General features: G+C 43.4%; 1 protein-coding gene across 9 annotated transcripts in view; it reads right to left on the bottom strand.

Annotated features, from left to right (window-relative positions):
• PKNOX1 (PBX/knotted 1 homeobox 1) overlaps positions 1–11,847 on the bottom strand; it is an 82,420-nt gene extending 70,573 nt beyond the window's left edge. For 4 of the 9 annotated variants that reach the window (XM_045002575.1, XM_045002586.1, XM_045002585.1 and 1 more), the window contains exon 1: positions 11,758–11,847. The gene's annotated coding sequence lies outside the window, so the exon portion shown is untranslated. Of the gene's footprint in view, positions 1–7,295; positions 7,696–9,295; positions 9,668–11,205; positions 11,238–11,757 lie in introns of those variants that run through there. The other 5 variants (XM_045002583.1, XM_045002577.1, XM_045002578.1 and 2 more) reach the window with 5 other exon arrangements.
• Positions 11,848–20,292: the final 8,445 nt, after the last annotated feature.

Here is a 20,292-nt window from a genome sequence, read left to right as displayed (position 1 = left end):
TGCATTTTAATACAGCTAAATCTAAATGTATACAACTAGGAACAAAGAATATAGGTCATACTTACAAGAGGGGGATTCTATCCTGGGAAGCAGCAACTCTGAAAAAGAACTGGGGGTCCTGGTGGATAATCACCATAACATGAGCTTCCAGTGAGATACTGTGGCCAAAAGGATTAATGCGATCCTCAGCTGCATGAACAGGGGAATCTTGAGCAGAAATAGAGAGGTTATTTTACCTCATGTTTGGCACTGGTGAGACTGTATCCAGTTCTGGTGTCCACAATTCAAAAAGGATGTTGATAAACTGGAAAGTGTTCAGAGAGCCATGGGAATTATTAAAGGATTAGAAAATACCGTATGTGGTATAGTGATAGACTCAAGGAGCTCAATCTATTTTGCTTAACAAAGAAGGTTAAGGGGTGACTTGATTAGTCTGTAAGTACCTAAAAGGGGAACAAATATGTGATAATGGGTTCTTCAAATTAGTTGGGAAAAGTATAACACAATCCAATAGCAGAAGTTGAATCTAGACAAATTCAGATGGGAAATAAGAACATTTTTTTTTAAAACAGTGACAGTAATTTATCATTGGAACAATTTACAAGCGTCATGGTGGCTCCTTTATCACTGGCAATTTTTAAAACAAGATTGGATTTTTTCTAAAAGCTGTGCTCTAAGACAGCAGTTCTCAGCTAGGGGTCTGAAGCCCCCTGGGGGGCTCTGAACAGATTTCAGGAAGTTCGCCAAGTAGGGTCAATGTTAGACTCTCTGGGGCCCAGAGCAGAAAGCCGAAGCTCCATCATGCGGGGCTGAAGCCTGGGGCCCTGAACCTCGCCACCCACCGCTCAAGCCTGAGCTTGAGCAATTTAGCTTTGTGGGGGCCCTGCTTGCTGGCCCTGTTTTTTATATGCAGAAAAACAGTTGTTGAGGCAGTGGTGAGCAGTGGAGTTTTTACAGCATGTTGGGAGGGAGGAGGCGGCCTTAGAAAAAAAAGCTTGAGAACCCCTGCTCTCAGACATATTTTGGGCAAGTTCTAAGGCGCATACTATACAGGAGGTCAGACTAGATGATCACAATGGCCACGGAACCAATGAAAGCCAAAATGGAGACTATTTTAGCTTGATACGGTCAGAAAGGGTACAGTAACTTGGCAAGTGTAAAATACTGCATATCCCTATAGGTTAGGAAGTCAAAATCAAAGGCAGTTTGCTTTTGTCACTTGAAAAAGGCAAAGCACCACTGAGGTTTTGCTAAAAACCAAAACAAGGTAACCTGAGCCCAGAGGCCCAATTCTATAAAAGAAAGCACACAAAATAATAGCCTAGCATCTTAACAGAAGAATTTACATTGCACATTCATTCTCTCAATGCCTACTAAATGCTCTATTAAAAACATGAAGACCTGTGCACACCTTAACAGATGCATACATTAAAGATATTGTTTAAATCAATGAACTTACTAATGCAATAATATAGCAACATAGTGTACAAGAGTGTACTGTGTCACAGGGACTCACTTATTCCACTGCGGTTGCAGTGATTACTTGTCTCTGACTTACCTAAACACTACTGAGAATATACTACAGTTGTTCTGTGTTTGTTGTTTACAGGATAGCTAAAAATATTGTAATCTTTGTTTGAAGGATATTCATATGTGTCTATGGGATTCCCAGAGCATCAGCTTGCAAAAAGAGCTTGTCTATAGGGAAATTGACTAACATATCTAGAGCCGAATAATGATTCCACCATAGCTATGCTGGAGTGACTTTGCAGCATGGCCATTCTATTCCAGAGTGTTACTTTTATTCCATAATAGTATGCCCACACCGGGGAGTTATAACAGCATAGCTATAGCAGAGTAATTATTCTGCTATAGTGAAACAGTTATTCCGCTATAGCTATTCTAGTCAATTGCCCCATGTAGACAAAAGTCACTGGTATGATTTTCCATTACAGTAAGAGGAAAATTTGATGTTATATAACTTTTCCCTTATCAGAGGGGTAGCCGTGTTAGTCTGGATCTGTAAAAGCAGCAAAGAGTCCTGTGGCACCTTATAGACTAACAGACGTATTGGAGCATGAGCTTTTGTGGGTGAATACCCACTTCGTCGGATGCACTCCACTACATGCATCCGATGAAGTGAGTATTCACCCACGAAAGCTCATGCTCCAATACGTCTGTTAGTCTATAAGGTGCCACAGGACTCTTTGTAACTTTTCCCTTGACTGCTTTGGGATCCAATCAAGCCACTACCCCACACTGACATGAAAAAGAGTGTAAGGCAAAGTTAAGGTTTGAGTGCATCTTATCTTTCAAGAATGTTAAATTGGAAATCAATGTTGGAAGTGTTAAGTTTCTCAAACAAGGCACCCAAACTCTGCCCATGAGGAGACAAAAGCTTACCTTCATCATTTCTTTGCATGTGGAGCGCTAAAGATATGCATTACATAACACTGGATTTATGTTTCAGAGACATTTCCACTGTTACTTTGTTACTACATTAATCTTTGCTTTTTTCCTGTAAATAATCTAATGTAATAGTCTGGGCATGCTAAATCTGCATATGGATCATTTTGTGTGTAGTGACACTTGGCCACGTGCCATCAGAGAGACTGAGCCTATAAGGTACTATGCATTTCACATGAAATGTTATGTGCCCTCAGCATTTGATGGGATTAGGTCCTTAACGATGAGTGAGTAAAGACTGTTTTCAATATACAGTTTGTCAAACTAGGAATTTGTAAAATCATTTTATATGTGCTACTTATGACTAACAATGTTGTTAAGTGGCACAACCATTGTATGATTACATTAACTTTGTTTTTATGGTCCCTGTTAAAATGAAACTTTAGTATGTACGGATAAGGAAGTACAAGTTTTTAATTTTCTAAATGCATCACTATGAAGGCAGAATTAAACAAGTTAGGATGCTTCATTTAAGAAGCGCAACGTAACTCTACATTTCCTTTTTTTGTTTTTACATTAGCATTCTTGAGGTAACATTCACTTAACCCAAATATATATGCCTGCAATCTCCATTTCACCTTAAAAGGTCTTGGGTTTTTAAAAAGAAACCTTAGGCTAGCTGGAGGAAGGCTCCTTTTTCCTATGAACTGAAGGGGGTCCAAAGATTGGAAGGTCACCTGGAGGTCTGGAGTGAATACTACGTGGGGCTGCTGGCTACAAAGTCTCCAAATAACCAGTGTCCCCACACCCATCTGGTGAAGAGAAGTCCTGTCACTCCACAAGGGTACTCAGAATCAGGGATCCTCTCCTACAGAGCACAACAGTTCCCTTCCTCTCAGCTTCCTACTGAACACAGGACTTGGGCTGTCCTCCTAAATTCTGCAGGAATGGTGGTGAGGAATAAAGTGGACTGGAAGGAGACCTGAAGTTCAGAAGTGGAGGAGGTGGGGGGGAGAAATCTCCTTATCCCTCCTTTTGCTCTCAAGGCCCCATGAAGGGGATCTCGGCCATAGGTGCCTTTCCTCACTAGTCCCCAGGACCCCTTTAGGATTTCCTGGTAAATGAATTTTCCCTCACCTGCTCATGCCAGCTTCCTTACATCATGAACCCTAGAAAGCTTGTGGCCTCCTGCCAGTGAACCTTGGGATGCTCATCACTGTCCTCTATTCCCACTGGCTTTAGCAGCTTCACTTGGCCTCCAATTAGCCAAATTAGGTTCATATGGGACTAACATATAGTGCTTTTTGAATGAGTAGTTATTCCATATTTTATTTTAGCCTCGTAATTCAGTGTGGCCCATACACTATCTACTTCACTTCATCCAAAGCCAGCACAGAATAAAGAATTATTAATTTCTTAAAGGTTTTTCTGTGGTGCACTCAATGTAATACCTTAGTTCTTTACAAACATTAATGAATTTATCTTCACAATATCCCTGTGAGATATTATCCTCATTTTAGACATGGTGAACTAAGGTACAGAAACCAATGACAAAAATGTCAAAAGTGTCTACTAATTCTGGGTGCCCAACTTGAGAAGCCCAAGGCCTGGTTTTTCAAAGTACTTAGTATTTTATAGCAATGAATAGACTCAGACTGGAGCTACCATTGACATCACTTGTAATCATGAGCTCTTCACACTTCTGCAAATTTGGCCCAAGGTGTCTCTTGTTGGGCACCCAGAAAACAAAGCACACCCAATAAGCATCTAACTGTGAAAATTCTGGGTTTAGTAACTTGTGCAGAATCACAGAGCAACTACATTCCAGAGGCAGGGATCGAATCCAATTCTCTAGTGAAGCATTCAATTGTCTTAACCACAAGACCACCCTTTGCTCATCCTGCAGTCCCTTGCCTTATTCACAGAACACCTTCCAACTTCTGCAACAAATGAAGCAAGGGTCCTAAAGACCATAGCCTCATTCTCTACAAAACCCAGATGCTTCTCTAGAGAACAGTCCTTGTGTGGACTGAATAAGTCAAGAGTCCAGCAGGGTTGGGATGGTTATATCCACAGCACAGTCCTCTGGCATGAGATAATGGAGTAACCAGCATCAGTAGAAGACTATGTTCTATGTGGTCCTGCTACTAGAGGGAGGTGAGACAAATTTTGGCAGTGGCTTTCACAACTATTTTGTAGCTAGCAAAGGAATGTTGAGTCAAGAATAATGGGTTTAATTCCAGTGTGCTGTAATGGTTAGAGCACCGTCTGCTCTTGTCCCTAGCCTCTCCCTATCCCCTTCTGCTCCCATCTTGGCCCCTCCCCTCCCCTGCTGCCTCCACACGCAACTCCTGTCCCTCTCCCTTATTTCCTCTGCCGCCATTAGTTCCTATCCCCCCATTCCCTTTCCCCTCTTTTGTCCTATTGAATCTTGCCCGTTGCCCTCTCCTGACTCCTGTTCCCTTCCCCATCAGGTTCTTATCCTCATTACCAATTCTGCTCTTTACCCTTCTGCATTTCACTCAGGCTGCTTCCTCCTTGCTCTTCTTGCAGTCTGAGCACCAGTAGGAGGAGCACTGACAGGAGAGACGCTCTGTTCCTGTGCCTGGTACCACAGTGGTATTGGTAACTGGGAGAAACAATTACAGGGAAGGTCCTGCTCAGCCCCTATAGTCCTGGGATGCTGCATGCTCAGTGCAGAAGGAATCTTCATGGAATTTAGCTGCCAAACTCTAACAAACTGCTAATCACATGTAAACTTTTTCAAGAGGCTTATAACTCAATAAATTTGGGCAAGTTTTCACAAGGGCAGCAAAAAATATAACCCTGGCACAAATGCAATCACTCTCTCAAATTTCAAGTCTCTGCATCCATGTCCCTCAAAACAAAGGCTGTAAGGTTTTTTAATTGGCAAAATGTATTTTTCCCTAATCTCATTCTCAGAAATGGTTGAACTGTTTTAGCTGAAACTTTCCAAAATGATTCAGTTTAAGACAGCCCAAAAGGTTTACATTTGCCAGTTAAAAGCAACTGAAAAAAGGATTTTATAATGGAGTGTCAGGCAACCTTACTATAGGCACTGCTACCTTCATCACTTAGCATATATATGAATTTAGTGGTTATGAACTGACTGACCTGGAAACATAAGTTCGTTAGCTAAACAGGTACAGCATAAGCAGTGAATACATACATGCACCCACACACCTCTCACTCCTCTATATTCTATACACACACATATTATGTACTTAAGTTCCAACTCCTGTTTTAGAATCCCCCATGTTTCTTATATAGGACATATATTTGAGAGAACAAAAACGAAGCCTGTATTACTGTTTTCCCTACTCTTTAGTCCATTGTTTTTAACTCTAAAGTAAGTAAGTAGAGAGGGCCTAGCCCACTGTGACTACCCCCAAAGCTCACTATATCCTCAAAATGGCAGAGAAACTATCCTGAAAGCCCACAAACACAGGTTTAATCTGCTGGCAGTGTAATTCATTTTTATTTTATTCCACTAGAAGTAAATCACCATAACCCTTTTATTATCAGCAGTAGGAACTGCAGAAGATGGGGAGTTCCACCAGACAGAGCCAGAGAATGCCAGTCTAAGGGCAGCATATGACTATTACTTAAACTGGTAATTCTATCCCCTGTTGTCAAGATCTGCTTTACAAAGCCTGGAATGTAGACCCAACTATTACATATTTTTTATAAAGTATTTTTCTGAGTTATCAGTTGAGTCTTTACTAAAAACTTCACCGGTAAGAGACAAATGAGGAATAACAAGGGTTTTTTGTTTTTTAATATAGCAGCACGAAATAATACATTAATTTAAACATGGCTTATTACTGCTGATGCACACCATTGAATTTTAAGAGTTGGGGTTTTTATAAATTGTTTAGAAAATTCACTCTTTAAATCAGTGATACTGAGATTAAGGCTCGGGAGCCACAAGGGGCTTCTTATTGCGTCTCCTGAGGCTCTTTGCAGCACATGATATTAAAACAGTATGATTTAATTAACCAAACAGAATGCTTTTACTATGTTATTAAACAATTGTAGCTGATAAAATAATAATACCTGGTCAGTCATTTTGCTGTGAGAATAATTATATATGTATAGAAAATGAAACAATGAATTCACACTACTGTGGCTCTTTGAGTAATGTTGATCACTACTTTAAATTACGTACTAAGTAATTGACATACTCTATTACAATCTGTGTGTCATTTCTGTGTTAGAACAAGAAAGACTGTCTCAAGAAACAACAATCTGAGACCTAGCTAAACTCTCAACTTGAAAACCCTTCTTTCCCTCCCTCCTTCCCATACAGTACCCATCAAAGTCCAGGGTTATTTAAATTAAGATTTTTTATTGTACTTTGCCACTTGGAACGGAAATGAATATTTAGAATAACCAACTACTCCTCTATCCTAGATCACATATGTATCATATGAAACCAGTGGTCCACAAACTTGTTCTGTACATACAGGGAGGAAGAACACATGTATGCAAAGCAGATGATCTAGGTTTTATTTCCAGTTCTAATACAGGGCAATCTTGGACATGTCACTTACCTCAGGTTATGTCTACATTAGCACTTTTGTCAGTCAGGGATGTGGGGGGGGGACCACAAAAACACATCCCAACCAACATAAGTTACCCCGACAGAAGCACTAGTGTGTACAGCGCTATGTCAGCGGGAGATGCTCTCCTGCTGACAGCTACCGCCACTTGTTGGGGGATGATTTAATTATGCCAACAGAAGAGCTCTCTCCCGTCGGCATAGAGCACCTACATCGATACAGCTGTGCTGCTGTAAGGTCTCTAGTAGAGATGTAGTCTCAGTATCCCCATTCTAGAGAGGAAGAAACTAAGTTGTTACTTCTTACTTATCTCGCAGGTTTGTTTTGAGACTTAGCTAAAATTTGACATTGTCAGATGAAGGTTTCCTTGTATTTTCTCCCCTCCCCCACTTTCATTCTGGGCTACCAATGTTCCATGCTTATGACATCAGAATCACTTCCATGATCGTGAAGTGTGAGATCACAAACAGTACCGGTGAATGAACTGAGTAAAAGGAAAAATTTGCTTATGCATAAAAATATTTTAGTATTCAGCAATCATGGGAAAGGATATGATGGCTTTTGATAAAGTATTCTGTAATACTTGTCTGGGTGCAACCAAAACAAAGAGTTAAATCTGAAGCTCTGTCTTTAACTTACTGTTCTGAGAATCTTACAACACTTAGAAAAGCAGCTGAGTTGTACATTTCATACAATCCAGATTGTGGTAAAACAGTAAAAATGGAGTAAAATAATCCCTTGATAGAATTATTCTTTTTAACCATACACAACCCTTAAACAAAATGAGGTAAAAGGCACCAGCTACTGCAAGAGATTAATAATATATCTGGAATTTTAAAGCTACCTAAAATAGTTCTAATTGTTTCACTTACACCAACAAGGTAAAGACATTAATGTGCTTTATTGTAGTAAAACAATTCTGTAAATTCAGGTGCATGTGACAATTTTGCAGAAGTGCCTCTTCACCGCCAGACCACTAAATACAAATCCCACACATTTTTGATCCCCATCTCTTTGGCACTAAGGACATTAACAGTACCATTACAACAGAATTTCATGAATGCAGTGGTACTGTGGGTCATTCATACTTGGTTGTTAGTATATGCCATTCAATATAAATCAAATGGTTATGTATGGTAATGCCTTTTAAACCATTTCCAGTTTATTTATACATCAGCTATTAGACCTTTGTCACTTTATTATAGCATTGCATTTGCAGTGTAGATAAAACAATATATAAAAATTGGTTCTTGCACAGTAGTTTGTTTTTTTTCAAAGAGAAAAAACATAGCAACTAAAACTAGCAAAAGACACCCAGTTTGTAAGAATCTGAAAAATCTGAGATTGAACATGTATTTCTAGTATACCCCAAACTCTTATCGATTTAAGTGGGAGTATAGGGAATGGAAGATCAGACTCTGTTTTAAAAATATAGTATTTTTAAACAGAATGCCTCAAAGGAGTACCCAGGCTTTTACAACTATATTTGACATGGAAAATAATACAAACAATAAAAATCTAAAAGTTAAGCCTTTTACTATAAAGAAAATGAATGTAAGCCAACAACCTGTATGCCAAATTGGACTTTCCAAGTGTGTATCACAATTTCCATTGTAACACACCACACAGAGTTCTTAAACTTCCATAAAGCATACAGCAAATGGTAAATAAATACTGTTCTAGTTCAGCAGAGCACTTAAAGCAAGTGAGTAATGAATAAATAAATATCTATTTCACAGATGAAAGGCGGCAGGTATAATTAACCCCCCTTTAGAAATGGAGAAACAGGTGAAGTGGCTTGCCCAAGGTCACTCAACAGGTCAGTGATAGAACCAGAAATAGAACTGCAGCTCTCCTGAGTTCCACTTTAGTGCTATATCCTCTACACCACACTGCCACTGAAGTCAATGAAACTATTCACATGCTTAAAGTATGTCCTTAAGTGATTTACTAAATTAAGAACTTGCCATAAAGTTTACATTTTGATGTTGACATTTGTGCCCTTTATTATAAATCGGGGCAGGGGAATATCTAAAATTGAAAGTATTCATGGTGACAGACCAAACTGAAGATATGTTTGGAACACAAACTGAGCATTGAAATTATTCTCATTGTAACAAAAAATAAAGCAGCACTAATTTTGTAAAAAAAATTAAAGAAGCACTAAATACTAAGCTATAGTAAAAACAAAGAAACTCAAAAGACACACTGTTCTATTTCACCAAATAAATGTGATTTGTTATTTGTCTCATTTCTCAGATAGTTTCAATAATTTAAGACAGTTCATTATAACTTTTTGTACTTACTAGTTTATAAATATATAAATTTTCTGCAATTTTTGGCAGAGGTATTAAGAAAATGTGTCCACAATATATTTTTATTATCTGCTACCCTGGAGATTGTGGGTTTGGATCAGGAAATTTCTGATGCTCCAGCAGTCATTAGTTTTCTGGCCTGCAATATAATCTGAGAGATTAAAGTATCCTGTATACACAATTAACATTCTTGAAATACATTTTAGGGCTTGTCCACACACACACACAAATTGTATCACTTTAACTATACATGTATAGTTAAAGAGGTACAAGACCCCTATGTGGACCCAGTTATGCCCGTACAAAGGTGCTTTATATCAATATAGCTATTCTCATATAGGTATTGTTTATTTCCAATCCTGTATAATTAGGGGTCCAACTAATATAACTCCTTCAAAGTTAAAAACAAAACCAAACCCCTAACTGAAATAGGTATACCAGTACAAAAACTGAGTATAGACCAAACATTGGAAGTGAGAGCAAGATCATGGACTTTAGAATAAGCAAGCAGCGATAACTATGTACAAGAAAGCTTTAAAAAAAACCAATAAATAAATCAAGTTTTAAATAGGACATTTTAAATTAGATGAGCCTTTTATAATAAATTGACCTTCAAAAAACAAAAAACCCCTCTGTGATTCCCAAATTCTCCAAAGAAGTCTATAAACTAAGCCAAAATGTGTTTCATACTCTCTACTCCAGTAAGATATTTAAAGGAACAGACATCAGAGTCCAAGTAGGGTCAAGGGAAAAAAATTTTTTTTGCCTGGATTGCTGTATGTGGGAAAAATAGTTTATTATGTAGCACAACATTCCTAATTCATAAGGATATCAAAATAAACCTGGAACCTCACTTTCCCCCCTGAAACCACACATCAGTTACATTTCTGTAGATGACTGGGACAAAAAGAGGACATTAATTGAAAGATGCATACATAGCCAAAAACAGCAATTGCATCTTCAAGAGTGTTGGAAATATTTCGTGCTGGGACACCACTATACAGATGAAAAATAATCTTAAAAAAAAATAAAGCAAGACATGCAGAGAAACACGTAGTATAAATGTTAACCGGTGAAGTTTTAATTGGTGAGCTCTGGGTGATATCTACTGGTACATAGGACACACACTTCCACATTTCCATAGACTCAAAATGTGTGGCTAATTGAGGAAATATTTCAAGATAAAATGGGGTACCGAGATTATTACTATGTATATGTAGTACAACAGTGGCCAAAGGCCCCAGTCAAGTTTTGGGGCCAAGTTGTTCTAGGTGCTGTGCAAACATGTAGGAAGTCATGCTCCATGCCTCAAATTGCTTATAATATAAACTGAAACAAGCTGCAACAACTACAGTAGCAGGTCAGTGTAGCATAGAGCTAATAAGATCAGCCACTGCCTAGCCTACCTATGAGCACAACTTGTAATTTCTGAGTCATGCTGCCAGACCACTATTCATTAACTGGCTGATTTCTTGTGGGTGTCAAGGAAAACGTGGACTTCAAGATGGGATTTGAGAAGGGCTGTGAACTATACAGTAGGGATCTGTGTTGTTGTTTATGTGGGGGCCTGATAGCCCACTCCTGCAAGCCAGGGCGAGCGGTGTCAGGCTCAAGTGTTAGACTGCAGGCTCCTGGGGGCAGGAACCCGGCTCCGCTTTCCCAGCCCCTACAGCGAGGGAGCAGCCTGGTGCTGATGGCGGCCTGGGCCACAGACCAGACGATCTCGCGGGCTCTTCTGCCTTGAAACACTGTAACTCGGACTCTCCGCGCCCGGCAGCAACCCGAGCCAGCGGCAAACCGGGGGGGCGGGGGTGCCGCCCGCAGCAGGACGGTGCCCGCGGCAGGTCAGGGCTCGGCGGGGACGTGGCCGGGGGTTTAGCACCGCGCGGGCCGGGTCTCACCCGGGGACTGCCGCGGCCCAGGCTAGGCCACAGCGGCAGCCACCTCCCAGCCTGCGGGCGGGGGGGGGGGGGGAGACGTGCCGCCGCCGCCACCTCCAGAAGCCCGGCAGCAGCTCCGCCGGCCCGGCCCCCGCTCCCTCGGAATCCTCGCAAAGGCCCTTTTAAATATCCCCCTCCCGCCGCCCTCGCGGCACAAACAGCTGTTACCCGTCCCCTTCCCTCGCGCCGCCTCCCTCCCCCCCCCCTCGGCGCGCGCGTGCGCGCGCACCGCCTCCTTCGCGCTCCCACAAAGGCAACGGTTAGTCGGCGGCTGTTCCAGAAATTTCCTCGCTCCCCCCTCCCCGCGCCTGCCCGCCGCCGCCGCCCCTATCCACCCCCCCTCCCGGGTTGGATATAGAGCGGGTGCCCCCCTCCCCGCTGCTCCGTGTGGCGGGCTCTCGCTCCCCCCCGCCATCCCCGGTCTGCTTGTGTGTCTGGGCCCAGCCGCCCAGCGGCGGCGGGCGCGCCGTGATGGATGGCTGGCTGGGAGCGGGTTTGAGTGACAGCGCTTACCTGGGTGCCAATCTTCGTCACACTGACAAGCGGCTGCAGCAATCGGGACCCGCACCGCCGCGACATGCGTCACCGCGCACACACGCACCCAGCCAATCGTCGTCCGCGCCACACTATACGACAGCACGCTGTGCATCACGCCTCATCAATATTCACCAAGGAGGCGGGGCGAGCGCCGGCGCGGGGCACGCCCACCACTACGGCTGGGCGGGCCGCACGGCTCCTCCTCACGCCGGCGTGACGTCACACGTCAGTAATGAATACTCATTGGGGGGGCGGGGCGAGGCGAAGGCGGTCTGTCACGCCCTCTTGCCCGCCTCCTCTGTGTGGTCAGGGTGAGAGGGAGGTGAAACCAACTCCCAAGGGCGGGCGAGTAGGGGGGCGGAGATACCAAGTGAAGCGCGGGGGGGGGGCGCCTTTTCAGGCCTCTGCCTCAGGGCCTGCTACAGCTGTCCCGCATGGTTCCGCCCTGAGCTGGCGAGGGGGGCCTGCCATTTGCTGCCCCTGCTCTGCCGCCCCAAGGCTCTCAAATGCCCCTGCTGCCAGGGCGGCCCTCCCGCCAGGCCAGTCCCTGGCAGGTGTGGTGCCCCCAGACCCCCTTGTGCGTGTGGCTTTGCCACCCCGTGTCCCAGTCGCTCTCCTGCCCCCTTCCCCCCTGTCGCCACGCAAGGCCCTGGTGCTCGCCCCCCAGCCGCCACATAGCCAGCCCCTCGCCAGGGCCTCGCTGCCCATGGTCAGGGATGCAGATAATAAAAATATATTGTGGACACATTTTCTTAATACCGGTCGGTGGGTTTTCGGAATAGGGTGGTGTTAACGTGACCGTCACTTATTTGTACCGTGGTGTCTAGTGGACCTCCCATGTAGATTGGCCAGGCTGAGGTTGATGGTGGGGTGGAAGCTGTTGAAATCGTGGTGGAATTCTTCCTGAGTCTCCTTCCCATGGGTCCAGATGATGAAGATGTCATCAATGTAGCGCAGGTAGACAAGGGGCATGAGTGGACGAGAGCTGAGGAAGCGTTGTTCCAGGTCAGCCATAAAAATGTTGGCATATTGTGGGGCCATGCGAGTGCCTACACTTGCTGTCTGGTCACCCTAGGGACCAGCTGCTCCCTGCCCCCCTCATTGAAGCAGGTGTGCAGGGTTACTGCCCTGGGAACTGCAGAGCACCAGTGGCCATGGGGCTGGCTGGAGGCAGGGCAGGGGGTGCGGGGCTGGCTTCAGGCAGGGGCTGGTGTGGGCCACGCAGGGGATGCGGGGCTGATTGGAGACGGGCTGGTGGCAGGGGCTGGCTGCAGGCAGGGCAGGGGCTGGCTGCGGGCAGGGGGTGCAGGTACAGGGGGTACAGCCCACCCTGTACGGTGAGTGCCCCCTTCTCTTCCCTCCCCCACCAGGGTAGTAGCAGCAGCCCAGGGCTCGGGGGCTATTTAAAGGGCCCAGGGCGCCCTTGCTTCTACTGCCCCAGCCCTTTAAATAGCCACAGGAGCCCCGGGGAAGTGGTGGGGCTCCAGCGGCTATTTAAAGGGCCGGGGCAGTAGCAGCAACAGGAGCCCCGGACTTTTTAAATAGCCCCCAGAGCCCCACAGCCCTACCCCAGGGCTCCAGCAGTGGGGCTCTGGTGGCAATTTAAAGGGCCTGGGGCTCCAGCCCCTGCTGGGTGCCCCAGACCCTTTAAATTGGCTCCTGGGGAAGCCGGGCCACCCCGGTACAGCACACCAGCTCTTGCCGGTATGCCGTACTGGGACTTGGGTGCAGGAACCTCTTAGGGGTGGGGCCCGATTCGGGGGAATTGGTTGAATTGGCCTAAAGCCGGCCCTGGTTCTTAGTTCCTGGAGGGCTGTGGTCCCCTTCCCCCACAGAAATACATACAATCCCTTAAGAGTGCATAAACTTTTGCATTTTTAATCCAATGAACTGCTAAAATACTTAAGCTTAATTTGATAAGGTTTAATTTAATTCAATATGGTTTGCCCAGGATATTGTCATAGCTGTCATAGTGTTTAATGCTTGCAATTACAATTTGCAAAAAGCTTAAAATGACTGGCAATACTAAAGTTTTGCAGTTACAAGTAATTAAATACCAAGGTTCTCATACTAATTTTAACTTTTTTTCACACTGGACATATTTAGTACAAACTGTATGTGTAGTTCTGAGAACAGAATTGGGCTTATTATGTAGTAAGGCTACCTTTAATAACTTAAGCCTCTGTCCTGCAAACACTTATGCAGATGCTTAATTTTACTACCGTGAGTAACCCTAAGGGCTAGTCTACACTTACCGCGCGGGTCGACGCGGTGAGTTCGACTTTCCGGAGTTCGAACTATCGCGTCTGATCTAGACGCGATAGTTCGAACTCCGGAAGCGCTAGTTCGAACTCCGGTACTCCACCTCGGCAGCTGGAGTTAGCAGAGTCGACCTTGGAGCCGCGGAGTTCGGTTCCGCGGCGTCTGGACGGGTACGTAGTTCGAACTAGGGTAGTTCGAATTCAGCTACGCTATTCACGTAGCTGAATTTGCGTACCCTAGTTCGACCCCCATTCTTAGTGTAGACCAGGCCTAAGGATTTTAATGAGACTGCTCATGGTTGTAAAGTTAGGCCTCTGCATAAGTGTTTGCAGGCTCAGGACTCAAGTTATTAAGGGTAGCCTTAATAGATAACAAGCCCAATTCTGTTCTCAGACATATACAGACAACTACAATTTTCTGAAGTAGGGCTTGTACAGTTGTATCTGAGGGCAAAACAGGATCCTGTATATACACAGTACACCTGTTAAGGGTACTGTGACATCCTTAACTTTTGCAATTCCTAAGTTCTGATTGTTAAAACTGTATGCATAGTATATTGATGTAAGTTTTGTACTTAACATATTCAAACAGAAAAAAGGAAACATTTAATTTGACAATAGTCTTTTTTATGTTATATTTACTTTGAAGCTTTTTGATATTTAACCATTAAAAGCTATGTTTTTAAAGTGGTGTTGGGATGGGTTACTGTGTATGTGGCAATCACTAATGTGCATAACATTATACTGAATAAAAACTTTAGTTCCAATGATCAGGTCGGCATAACATTGTCATAGTGTTTCACACAGGTTTCCATTACAATGATGTCAGTTTCTTAAGTGCTGAGCTCTAACAAAGGAAGGGCTCAACTGCTGCTCTCTTTTGTTACTAATGGGAAAAAATCAGTTAAATAATAAGAGATATATGTTAACCATTTTGATGTCCTATGGCTATTTGGAGTGCATTCAGAAAAGCAGCCCTTGTATGTCTCTCCATGTATGCTGAACATTCATATAGTCTACTAGAGTTTTACATGGCATAGTAACAGTAGTGAAAAAAAACTTGTGACTCGTTGTACAATAGATGTGGGACTCATGTTAATACTAATAATCTATTTACGTTAATATTAATGATTTAACTGAGTCTAAGTAGATATTAAGTCCATGAATACAATATAACTCAGTTGATAACATTCCTTCTAGGCAAAAATGTTAAAAGATCATGTTCCACAGCAGGCTTTGGGCTCATATCAAATGCTGGCACTGCAGTGCAGTACGGCTCAAAGGGAATTCTGCACACTGATCAAGATGTAATTCTTTGGCTGAGATATCACACAGTGGTTTCATTTACCCATCTCTGTTCAGAGAAAAAGTAAAGACCTCAAGGCATTTCCCAAAAAGAGAAAGGAATAAATCCTATCTCCTGCTTGGCATTCCCTCTCTCATTAAAACAAATTCTAATTTCCAGGGCTGTACATTAGCTGAATCACTGGCTGCATAATAGTTATTCCATCTATTTATACAGTTGAGTCATTGCATTACCAGTATCAAATGCGTTATTTGGAAAGAATGTTAGGCTATCTTGAGTATAAAAGGCATTTTATTTATATATATATATATATATATATATATATATATATATATTCCATTCCATATGTTCTCCACTAATTTGACACTTTTCACTCCCGTTTTAACATTTTAACAAACGGCTGAAAAGTTAGTTGATAGTACCAGCACAACAAATACAGCAGAGTGAATAGTATTACAAAAATACCCCAAAACAATGCTATATTGCCTTCCTACCTACAACACTCTTTGCTGCAGGAATTTAATGGTAATAGAGCTAAATTATTTCATAACTCAGTACATTTATTTTTCATTTGAGATATCAAAAATTATGTAGACAGAATTTGAGGGGAAATTATCTGTTTTTTACTGGTGCCAAGAAATTGTGGATATTTGGTCACTTGATTGCAAACTTTCTACCAAAATACAAAACTGTTTGAAAAGACACAGTAAATTTTAAACCTAAAATTTATAGTTTTTTTTAAAGGGGGGCAGGGAAGGAGGGAGGGCCCTTATATGTATGATTTAAATATAAAAATTAAATGAGAACAATTTATTTAACTGTTACTCTGTAGTGTTGGGAATGCAAACAACATTGTTCTAGTCAGTGCATGAGAACCTGAGAATGAAACTGACTAGAAATAAAAATAAAACCAATTAGCCTACTTTCACTTTCCAATAAATGGGCCAGATCCATCTCCCAATCTAAAGTCAGTGGAAAGACTCCTGTTGGCTTCAATGGGAGATGGATTGGGTTCCAAGTGAAATGCAATAAAATGCAAAAAGAAAACAAACATCAGAGGTTCTCAAACTAAGGTCCACAGGACACTTCCTTATGATCCATGGAGACCTGTCTTTACTCTTCATTTCCAGCTTCTTTTACAGGTTTCCAGGGTTCTTATAGCATAGAAGAACTGGGAGACTTTCCAAAAGCAGCTGGGAATGAGGTGAAGGAGCGAGCCAGCCAGCTAGCCACCCCGCCTCTGCTGTATAAATGGAACAGTAGAGGAACCAAGAGCTATGCTTAGCATCTAGAATAAAAAATGGGAGTGGAGTGACCACGGGAGCAGAAGAAAAGAAAACAAGGCAGCTGGGTGGTATGTCCAAAAGACCAGGTAGCTGCTGGAGACAATGTCCAGGAGCAGGGCCGGTGCAAGGATATTTTGCGCCCTAGGCGAAACTTCCACCTTGCACCCTGCCCCCCTCAGTAACATCAGTTCATTGACGGGCAAATCCCAATGAGCCTTTATAGACCCCAGGGGCCAGCTGTGCCAAGGGGCTGCTCCCCAGACCAGATTCCCCACTCCCCGCTCCCTGAACTCCCCTGGAGGGTGCACAGCCCCCTGTGAGCCCTCCCCACCCCACCCCGGTGGCCCCTGCCCTGAGTCCACTCACTGGCTTTGCTGGACTTGGGCCGCTGCAGCAGTTCGGCAGGGAGAAGCTGCCTTCTGGGGGCTCCTGCAGCAGATGCATACAAGCAAAGGCCCCCGTGCGCCTCCCCAGTCTCCCTCACAATGCTCGGGCTCTGCAGCTCCCGGGAGTGTGAGCCGCCGCCGCTGCCCCTCCCCCTCCTGGAGCAGGCTGAGGGCCCTGCGCCCAGGCACACATGCCCAGGAGCCGCAGAGCCTGAGAGTGGTGAGTGGGGGAGCTGGGGGGCACACAGGGGCCTCTGCCCGCATGCATCTGTTGCAGCCTGCAGGAGCCCCCCGGGGAGGCGCCAGGCCACAGCCTGGGCAGGAGAGGCGGGGTGTGTGGCTGCTCCCTGCTAACAGTGCCGCCACCTTTGCGGGGCTCCTGCCCCCCTGCGCCGCGCCGGCTCCTCCATGGCTGGGGCTCGCCCCCACTGCAAGGAGGACATTCTGGCTCTCTGGTGCCTCCAGGAGGAGGCTCCTCCCTGCCGAGCAAAGGCACCACTTTTTGGTGCCCCCAGGGCCGTCCTTAGGATTTATGGGGCCCTATGCAGTATTATTAAACTGGTGCCCCTATGCCTGATGGCAGCCTGAGCTTGCAGCCCAGCAGGGGCAGAGAAACAAGGCAGAAAGAATAACAAGACGCCCAGCCCGCCTCACGGTGAGGGAGAGTCACAGTTCCCCACAGAGACTCCTGTACCCTCTTCCTCACGCAGAATGGACATGCAGAAGGTACCTAATTAAAAGCACTAAACTTGGGAATAAAAAATGTCAGTCACAAGTTTTATGATATGCCTGAAGTTTGTCAGACATTTATTTGCAAAAACTTAGTAGTAAGGGTGAGTCAGCTGTCTTGCTGAATACAACATTAAATATTATGGAATACATGATGCAGCTCTTCTCTGTTTTATATTTTCTTAATCAGTATTTCTAAGCTGATTTTATATTTTAAATGTGCTCTTAAACGTACTCATTCCAGATTACTACATATTTAACTCACTGAAACAGACATTATTTGAAATTAATCAGTCACAGAGGTTTAGTGTGTTCATAACAATGTTCATGGCTTTTAGAAAAAGGGAATACTAATTTACTGCGTGTGATCTCCATAACAATACACCAGGGGTAGGCAACCTATGGCACCTGGCCACCGGTCCGGGGGGCTCTGCATTTTAATTTAATTTTAAATGAAGCTTCTTAAATATTTTGAAAACCTTGTTTATTTTACAATACAACATTAGTTTAGTTATATAATATATAGACTTATAGAAAGAGACCTTTTAAAAACGTTAAAATGTATTACTGGCATGCAAAACCTTAAATTAGAGTGAATAAATTAAGACTCGGCACACCACTTCTGAAAGGTTGCCGACCCCTGCAATACACATTTATGAAATTTCACCAACTTTAAAAAATGTTTCCAAAGATTTTAGGCATAACAAAGGATTTTATATCTTACTGAGGTACTGATTTTGCTTAAAACTAGTTCATCAGATAGTCAGAAGTAAAGAAAGGGAAACTCTTTGTCCAGCTATCTGGAAGCAAAGGGTTGTTGCTTCCTTTGGTGGTGGTGGGGGGAGGGAGGGGTGAAGGGAGAAATGGATGGACAGAAAGGACAGGAAGAATTTGGAAGTAAGGTTTTTTTTACTATAGTAATTAAATTTTGAATTTTGATGCTGTGGCTCAACCGTCTTTACCAAGCCTCACATGTTCTCCTGTGGAATACTGCATAGATTTTAGGGCACAGATCATTTCCACTGTAGAACCAGCATACAGAAGTGAAACACCTGAAATTCTCCAAAGGTGTGGGAAAGGTAGGGATTAAAAAGGTAGCAGGCAATCAGAAAATAATTTGAATAAAAATACAAATATTACAATTAAGTAGCTTTTATGTGACAGGATTTTAAGTGCTTTAAAAACTATCCATCCAGTGCCACTGAAATAGTCACATTTGGGAGGGAGGGTTGGCACCAGCTGGTGCTCAGCAAACTGCACAGTGATTTGTGGGGACAGAAAAATGTTGTCTGCTAAAAACCTAAGTATCAATCTTACTGGACCTATATGATACAAGTACAGTATACAATACACTATGTATAGTGTACAGTCGGATGCTGTAGACCAACACATGCATCAGATGGGTGTCATTGTGCCATATTTCCCCACCCACCACCATCACCACCATATAATGTGACTTTCTCCACTATTACATATTGTAAAAGTGCTTCACAGCACTGAGTAAGGGTCTGATTTCCAAAAATAACTGAATGTACACTGTCTATCAAGGGGTAACAGCAACAGATCTGAAAAAGTACACTGGGAACTCTATCTTCCTGAAATAAAAATTTAGGATACATCTCCAAAACCATGAAGTGTATGCAATTTTTTTCTGTTTTGTTTTTAAAAAACTATTTAGGAAGAGTAGAATTAGAAATGAGAAAAATCTGGAAAGGATGTTGATGGGATATTTTAAATAAAATCCTAATCCTCACAAACGATTGTCATCTAAAAGAGGAGAAAGGAAATTATATATAAACACTCCACCACTACCCCTGCAAAACCTAACCAAAATATTAAAAGAACATTAAGGTAGCAAAGTCAAGCACTCAGAAGTTAGGAAACATCGAATCAAGGTGGCCTGTGTAAACTTAATTTGCTTCCCTTGTGCACATGGATGTGATACAATCTTAAATTACACAATTGTATGCTACACAATGTAGGATAGGGACCTTAGACTGTAAATTCTTTGGGTCAGAGACTGTCCTTTACTATGTGTTTGTACAGCACCTAGCACAATGGGACCCTAATTGTGGTTGGGGCCTCTAGGTGTTCTGGTAATACAAATAATTCAGCTTCAACTCCCTGAGTTCACTTCTAGCCTATTTGGGGAAGATTCCAGAACAAAGAACTGGTAAGGCTCTGAAAACAGGTCCCTTACAAGTAGCACACTTGGGACAGCATGAAGATACAGTCCCTCTGCACAACTGCCTGAGCCAGCATGACCTCTTCAAGTGTGTAGTTCCAAGTGGATAGAACATTCCACAGAACTGGCATTCCCACTCTGCCACACCTCTCCAGCAGGCTCAGACAGTTTTGGCTCTCATCTGCCAGTACTAATGGAAGAGAGAACATGAGCTATTTGAAGAGTTATCCATCTTCCTCAGACCTTCTTAAATGCTTGGAAAAGGTCCTGGTATTTTCATTATCTTTTTGCTGCAGACAAGAAAGAGTCACCTTAATGCACATTTAAAAGCAGCTTGGTCAATGGCAAGACAGGGTTC

This window comes from Mauremys mutica, chromosome 1, assembly GCF_020497125.1.
Source record: "Mauremys mutica isolate MM-2020 ecotype Southern chromosome 1, ASM2049712v1, whole genome shotgun sequence".
Taxonomy (NCBI): Eukaryota; Metazoa; Chordata; order Testudines; family Geoemydidae; genus Mauremys; species Mauremys mutica.
This window is presented reverse-complemented; position numbering and strand designations above follow the sequence as displayed.